Source organism: Stegostoma tigrinum, chromosome 12, assembly GCF_030684315.1.
Source record: "Stegostoma tigrinum isolate sSteTig4 chromosome 12, sSteTig4.hap1, whole genome shotgun sequence".
Lineage (NCBI taxonomy): Eukaryota > Metazoa > Chordata > Chondrichthyes > Orectolobiformes > Stegostomatidae > Stegostoma > Stegostoma tigrinum.
Genome location: NC_081365.1, coordinates 70,143,243 through 70,151,288, shown reverse-complemented (window position 1 = coordinate 70,151,288; position 8,046 = coordinate 70,143,243). Strand labels below are relative to the sequence as shown.

Genomic DNA, 8,046 nt, shown 5'->3' with positions numbered 1-8,046 from the left:
GGTGGGGAGGTAGGGAGGGGATAGGTCAGTCCAGGGAAGACGGACAGGTCAAGGAGGTGGGATGAGGTTAGTAGGTAGCTGGGGGTGCGGCTTGGGGTGGGAGGAAGGGATGGGTGAGAGGAAGAACCGGTTCGGGAGGCAGAGACAGGTTGGACTGGTTTTGGGATGCAGTGGGTGGGGGGGAAGAGCTGGGCTGGTTGTGTGGTGCAGTGGGGGGAGGGGATGAACTGGGCTGGTTGAGGGATGCAGTGGGGGAAGGGGAGATTTTGAAACTGGTGAAGTCCACATTGATACCATATGGCTGCAGGGTTCCCAGGCGGAATATGAGTTGCTGTTCCTGCAACCTTCGGGTGGCATCATTGTGGCAGTGCAGGAGGCCCATGATGGACATGTCATCAAGAGAATGGGAGGGGGAGTGGAAATGGTTTGCGACTGGGAGGTGCAGTTGTTTGTTGCGAACTGAGCGGAGGTGTTCTGCAAAGCGGTCCCCAAGCCTCCGCTTGGTTTCCCCAATGTAGAGAAAGCCGCACCGGGTACAGTGGATGCAGTATACCACATTGGCAGATGTGCAGGTGAACCTCTGCTTAATGTGGAATGTCATCTTGGGGCCTGGGATGGGGGTGAGGGAGGAGGTGTGGGGACAAGTGTAGCATTTCTCTTGATGACATGTCCATCATGGGCCTCCTGCACTGCCACAATGATGCCACCCGAAGGTTGCAGGAACAGCAACTCATATTCCGCCTGGGAACCCTGCAGCCATATGGTATCAATGTGGACTTCACCAGTTTCAAAATCTCCCCTTCCCCCACTGCATCCCTCAACCAGCCCAGTTCATCCCCTCCCCCCACTGCACCACACAACCAGCCCAGCTCTTCCCCCCCACCCACTGCATCCCAAAACCAGTCCAACCTGTCTCTGCCTCCCGAACCGGTTCTTCCTCTCACCCATCCCTTCCTCCCACCCCAAGCCGCACCCCCAGCTACCTACTAACCTCATCCCACCTCCTTGACCTGTCCGTCTTCCCTGGACTGACCTATCCCCTCCCTACCTCCCCACCTACACCCTCTCCACCTATCTTCTTTACTCTCCATCTTCGGTCCGCCTCCCCCTCTCTCCCTATTTATTCCAGTTCCCTCCCCCCATCCCCCTCTCTGATGAAGGGTCTAGGCCCGAAACGTCAGCTTTTGTGCTCCTGAGATGCTGCTTGGCCTGCTGTGTTCATCCAGCCTCACATTTTATTATCTTGGAATCTCCAGCATCTGCAGTTCCCATTATCTCTGTCATGTGATTCTAACGCTTTCCTGTTGGTGACATCAGTGCTTTTTTCTCTCTCTCTCTCTTTCAGCTGTTCTCTGGAGAGGATGGTAGCAGAAAGCAGTAGGCTGCTGTAGATTGTGTGAGCACTCAGGTAGGAAGGGATCGGCAGCACAGGCTCGTACAGGACACCAGTCAAAATGAATGGCGTTTTACTGAGGCCGCCGACTTGAGTCCATTGACTGATGAGGGAATGCTGATGGAGATGGAGCATCTGTAACCTGCAATGTGTAAGAGACAGTTTGCCAGCAGCAAAGCGAAGGCTGTACGACAGCAATTAATCCTTGTACCAGCGTGGGCCTGCACTGTAGAAATAGTCTGCAGTGCTGAGAATGGAGAGGGGCTAGAAAGGGAAGAGAAGCAACGACGCAGTCTGTTCTCAAGGGCCATTGTGTGAGTTTTTTTTCCTCCCCCTCCTGTGTCATCTTTGCAGCGAAATAACAATTGTTTAGCGTTCGATGGAGGTGAAATTAAAGCGATGAACAGCGCTCGGCTATGTACCTGGAGAAGATACCCACTGAATTTTTCCACCGTCTTCTGGGGGAAGGGGGAAAAAAGCGACCCCATGGAAATATATCTGTTGGACCCAGGTTTACTGATGACCACCTCGTAACCTACAGTTCCTGCTCAGTTCAAAAGGATTTGAAACCCTGGAACTGAATTTGCAGTTTATTTTCTCTGAAGGAGAGCCCATTTGTTTTGAGAAAGGTAAGCCTGGCACTGCAGTTTTCTTGTGGCAAATCAATTGTTGGCTTTTTATTTTGCTACGTGTTGTAGCTGCTGCGTGACTGCCCGTCTGCCAGTTTCCTCAGTGCCTGGCCGACATAGACTCCCTACAGTGTGGAAATCGGCCATTCGGCCCGTCAAATCTACACCAACCCTCTTGAAAAGCATCCTACCCAGAGCCACTGCCTCCGCTAGCCCTGTAACCTTGTGTTTACTGATGCTGACCCACCTAGTCTGAGCATCCCCAGATACTATGAGCAATTTAGCATGGCCAGTCCACCCAACCTGCACACACACACAACTGGAGAAACCCCATGGCAGACGCGGGGAGAATGTACAGCGTGCACATAAACAGTCGCCCAGTGGTTGAGTCCCTGGCACTGTGAGGCAGCAGCGCTAACGACTGAACCACCATGCTGCCTGTAAATGATGGAAAGACAGTGACTTTCACCTTCTTGGTAGCACTGATTTGAGAACAGGGAGTCCCTATCTTCTGAAAAGCACCTTGCTTCTGTATTCCCTGGGCTCATATGGACACCTCTTCAATGGGGGTGATGGTCTTGTCTTTTCCAGTAGCTAATTATTGACTCTGTGTCCCTGTGTGGCTGCTGTCATAACCAATGTTGGTTGCCCTGGAAACGGTTACTGTGGGAATTTTACGAATTCTGCCGAGAGTTAAAGCTTTCCCAAAATTTCTTTCTGCAGCGGTGCTCAGCTTCAGCTCAAAGCCAGCAATCCAACACCTGCTATGTCCAATGCGTCCACGCTATTGATCCATATTCTCCAGAATGGTGAACTCTACCACTAAAATTCAAGCCAAAGGTAGCTGGAGTCAGACTATACCCAGAGATAGTAGGAACTGGCAATGCTGGAGAATTTGAGATAACATGGTGTAGAGCTGGATGAACACGGCAGGCCAAGCAGCATCATAGAAGCAGGAAAGCTGACGTTTCGGGCCTAGCCCCTTCTTCAGAAATGGGGGAGGGGAAGGGGGTTCTGAAATAGGGAGAGAGTCTTCTATCTGCCTCCCCCTCTCTCCCTATTCATTTCAGAACCCCCTTCCCCTCCCCCATTTCTGAAGGCTCTTGGCCCGAAATGTCAGCTTTCGTGCTTCTATGGTGCTGCTTGGCCTGCTGTGTTCATCCAGCTCTACACTGTGTTATCGCAGATTATACCCAGCTCTGGTCAGACACCATCTCACAAACTGTGCCTGTTTCCAGCAACACAAACATCAGAGCAGCGGAGGAAGGATCCTGGAGCTTGGTTTCCCTCATAGTATATTCTTGATGGGCTGAAGGGCCACTTCTGTACTGTACTAACCTCTGATCCTCACAGATCATAATTGTGAGGAACGTTTGTAGAGACAAGCACAGAAAGGTCTGCAACTGACCCTCAGTGGGTCTGGCAGTATCTGTGCAGAAAGAAACAGCATTAACACTTAGGACCAAAGGCCTTTCAACAGTCCAGTTCTGATGAAAGGTCATTGAGCTGAAATGTTAACTCTGTTGCTTTCTCTCCACACATGCTGCCTGATCTGCTGAGTGTTTCAGCTTTTTCTGTTTTTACTTCAGATTTCGGCAGTATTTTGGTTTTGTGAAGACTTAGAGGGGCCTTAGTCATCTCACTGTGAAAGAGGAGACTGAAAGATGAGATTACAGATGAATGTCAATTTGTTTCCGCTGTGGAAAGTGTTAATAGTGTCAAGTGATTTGTGGGCACAGGAAAAGGAGATTAAGGCCCAAAGTGGAAAAAGCTACATCTTGCCTAATAAGCAAGAGATTTGTCTTCAATTAGAGGTGAGCCAAGGTCATTTAATCAGTGTTTGCCTGAGACTGGGATGGATGGATGTATCATGGTGGGTTACCTAAATCCCACATCCTTCACTGTCAGTGTCTGGGTTCATTTCTCCACTGCATTTATTACGTACGGACAATAAATAAATGTAATAATGAAATAGAGTTCAAAAGAAGTTGACATGGTTGGTACCATGGATAAGCCCACTTCAGTGATGAGAACAGACTGGAGAGGGTGGGACTGGTTTCTAGGAAGAGGAGAAGGCCTGGGAGCATTGATAGAGGTTTTCAAAACAATGAGAGGTCTGGACAGAGCAGCTTGGGAAAAATTATCTTCACACGTGAAAGGTTTGAGAACCAGATGGGACAGCTTCAAAGAGTTGCAAAGTAAGAAGTGTGAAGTAAAAACTATTTCAATCTGGGCTTTAGATGTTTGAGCGAAAGTTCTAAGGCAGCTGGAGTCATTTTGAGAGGTAGGGGTCCCTTTTGAGGAACCCCAATATCTGATCAGGAGACACTGGAATCTCTTTAGATTGTTGAAGTAGACACAACTGTGTGTAAGAATGGGTTCATTGTATCTGTTAAGGCATTCAAATCTCCAAGCTCTTCCATTGCTGTGGGAAAAAAAAGATAGCTTGCAATTATTCCGAAGTTGTTGGTTGACATGAGACAAGATTCTCACCTAGAGAGCAGCGAGAAGACTATTAGCATCAGTCACGATCTTATTGACTGATGGAACAGGCACGAAGAGGTGAAGCATGGAATGTCTGCACTGTGGAAGCAGGCCATTCAGCCCATTGAATCCACAGTGACCCTCCAGAGGGCATCCCACCTGGACCTGCCCCACCCCTGCATTTCCCTGTTACCCACCTAGCGTGCCCTGGACACTGGCCAATTTAGCATGACCAATCCACCTCCTCTGCACATCTTTGGACTGTGGGAGGAAACCGGAGCACCCGGAGGAAACCCACACAGACACAGGGAGAATGTGCAAACACCGCACGGACAGTTGTCTGAAGGCGGTATCAAATCCGGGTCCCTGGCATTGTGAGACAGCAGTACGAGCCACTGAGCCACCCTGTTCGAACGGTCTGCTCCTAATTTTCGTGTTCGGATTAACATCAGCTCAGATCGTAACAATGTTAACTTTATGCTCACCAACTGATTGGAATACAAAGAACAAGGAGAACTAAGAAAATTACAGCACAGGAACTGACCCTTCAGCCCTCCAAGCCTATGCCAGTTCAGATCCTCTATCTAACCCTGTCACCTATTTTTCAAGGATCTGTATCCCTCTGCTCCCTGACCATTCATGTATCTGTCTAAATACTTCTTAAATGACACTAGCGTGCCCGCCTCTACCACCTCCGCTGGCAACACATTCCAGGCACCCACCACACTCTGCATAAAGACTTTTCCACGCATATCTCCCTTAAACTTTTCCCCCCTCACCTTGAAATTGTAAGCCCCTAGTAATTGAGTCCCCCACTCTGGGCAAAAGCTTCTTGCTATCCACCCTGTCTATACCTCTCATGATTTTGTAGACCTCAATCAGGTCTCCCCTCAACTTCCGTCTTTCTAATGTAAGTAATCCTAATCTACTCAGCCTCTCTTCACAGTTAGAATGGATTTTCAAAATCCAAATATACTGCAACCGCCTTACCTACATCTGTATTTTAGTTACAACCTTAAAAGGAGCGATCGATTTGTTTAGTACAATTCCCATTCATAAACCTGTGTTGACTGTGCATGATATTTTCATTGATGCTCACCTTCTGTATTGCTAATGGTACTGCTTACAGTGTGCACTGTGCAGGCCCCATCTCGCCTTGGCCAAAAATCACAATCAGGGTCCTGGAACCGGCGTTAACGACTTGAAGAGTGCTGCCTTAACAAAGTAAAACAAAAAGTTTATAATTTTAGGTTAATTTTGGTTTTGATATTATGTGGAAGTGTGTAAACTGCAGTTAGATTCACCGCCACTGAAAGCAGTCACATGCTGCAACATTAAACAGGCTTTGAGAATAAGAAAGATTACAATAAAGCAGACAAAGCCCATTCTGGGAATGACCAGTAATCACACATTCTGACAAAAGAGGTTTGTGATGTTTGCTGTTTTCGTTGTGGTCAGACGTCCGTCTGTTTTTGCTGCAAGGTTACATCTTTCTCATTTGCTTCTTAAAAGCTATCTTGCCTCTTATTTTGTTCTATTATCATGCAGTGTGATTGATCTCAATTTTCAGATTAATCAGTTGTCAGGATGATATATACTAAAGGCAGAAAATGCTGGAGAAACTCAGCGGGTCTGGCAGCATCCATGGAGGATCAGAACTGGAAAACATTGGAGAGACAACGGGTTTTGATCTAGTGCAGAGACGGGCAAGGTGGGAAGGGAAGAAAAGAACCAAATGAAATACCTGTGATAGGGTGGACGGCATGAGAAATTCAGTGCAAAAAGGAAGGATGATAATGGAATTAGAAAATAAATTTTTGAACAATGTTATCAAACTGAGGCATGACTGTGATGAATTGAATCATCACCAAAAATTGCTTCAAAATGGGAGCAGTGGTTCTGATCTGAAATTGTTGGGCCCAGTGTTGATTTGATTTGATTTGATTTATTATTGTCACATGAACCTAGGTACAGTGAAAAGTTTAGTGTGCGGTACAGGCAGATCATACCGTACAATGTGCATTAGGGTTATAGGACAGAGCAAGGAATACACTGTTATGGCTTCAGAGAAAGTGCACAAAGGTCAATATCAATATAAAATTTTAAATTAGAGAGGTCCATTCAGCAGTCTAATAGCAGCGGGGAAGAAGCTGTTCTTGAATCTGTTGGTACTTATGTTTAAGTTTTAGTATCTTCCAGAAGGCTATAAAGTGCCCCTAATTGTTCATCCAACACATTGTTGGAGTAGTGTTGGAGCATGCAGAGCTCAGGATGGCAGCAGAGGAAGATATTAAAATGATACACCAGTGCAAGCTTAGCACCACACTTGCAAACAGACAGTCAGTGTTCTTTGCCCGATCTGCTTAGGCAATGCCGTATTATCACCAGCAAAGCCAATGTGGATATGTCAATATGGTATGATCTGCCTGTACCGCATACAAAACTTTTCACTGTACCTAGGTATATGAGACAATAATAAATCAAAGCAAAACTACACTGGGCCCAACAATCTTGCATTAAGCCACTTTCGCTGACTTTAACTGGATCCCTTAGTAACAGCTGATACACCTTGCCAGCGCATTGCCGACCTCTTTGTCAGATCTTCTCTCCAGGGTAAAGAAATCAGCCCTGGCAGTCTGAACAAAGACAGACCACGACAAAACAATGAATATGGGTGTGGAAAGAGGTTTGCTTTCCATTGTTATCTCCCAAATTGAATGCACTTTGAAGGATTTGCTTAAATTCCAGGTGATTGCTCCTAAATCAAGCGTGGATTATTTGATGCTGTAACACAGGAAGTTCAAGCACTGTAATAAATCTTGTTAAGTATGATAACTGAATGGCTGTGTCTTCTCATATTCCCAAAGAGTGCTGCTGACTGACAGTAGAAGCTCTTCAGGGGGTTTACACCCATGTATATGGGTCCCAAGGTGGCAGATGTGGTCAGTAAGAGTATTGGGGGACACCTTTTTAGAAAGAACGGCTTTGCTTTCTGTGAGTTCAGAGTTATCGTGGCCTTTTAGCATATCCCTGCTTGAAATCTTTGGCTGCGTTTCAGCGGAAACATTAACAAAAGACACGTCTGTTGCATAGCAACATGAAAAATATCATCCCTTGCTGCAGTCATTTGGCGAAAGTTGTGTTTGGGTGCATCTTTGATAATATTGCAGTTAGGCAGGCATGGTTAAAGGGACACTGCTCTTATTGTTAACGAGGTATCAATTGCAACTCTGTATGTCTTCTCACTGCATTAGAGTGGTGAAGCTTTGTTTAACAGTCTCTGACGGCTTCGAATTTCTACCACAAGGACCTGCATTTTGAGAGCACTCCAGTGTAGGTACACATGCTGTTGCATTTGACAGGAAGGTACACTGATATAAAATTGATAGTGAGCCACACTACGAACAGTGAGTGGAAACTTTGTCGAACAGGTAGATTTTAAGGCGCTTCTTAAAGGAAGAGAAGATGTGAGGTTTAGGGAGGGAATTCCAGAGCTTGTGGCTCAGGAGGTTGAAGACTTGGCTGCCAATGATGCAAGTT

At 46.6% G+C, this 8,046-nt stretch overlaps 1 protein-coding gene across 1 annotated transcript in view; it reads left to right on the top strand.

The window, feature by feature from the left end:
* Positions 1–1,299: 1,299 nt before the first annotated feature.
* The window catches only part of clcn4 (chloride channel, voltage-sensitive 4), a 65,557-nt gene continuing 58,810 nt past the window's right edge, over positions 1,300–8,046 (top strand). Inside the window, exon 1 of the mRNA XM_059650417.1 lies at positions 1,300–2,022. The gene's annotated coding sequence lies outside the window, so the exon portion shown is untranslated. The remainder of the gene's footprint in view (positions 2,023–8,046) is intronic.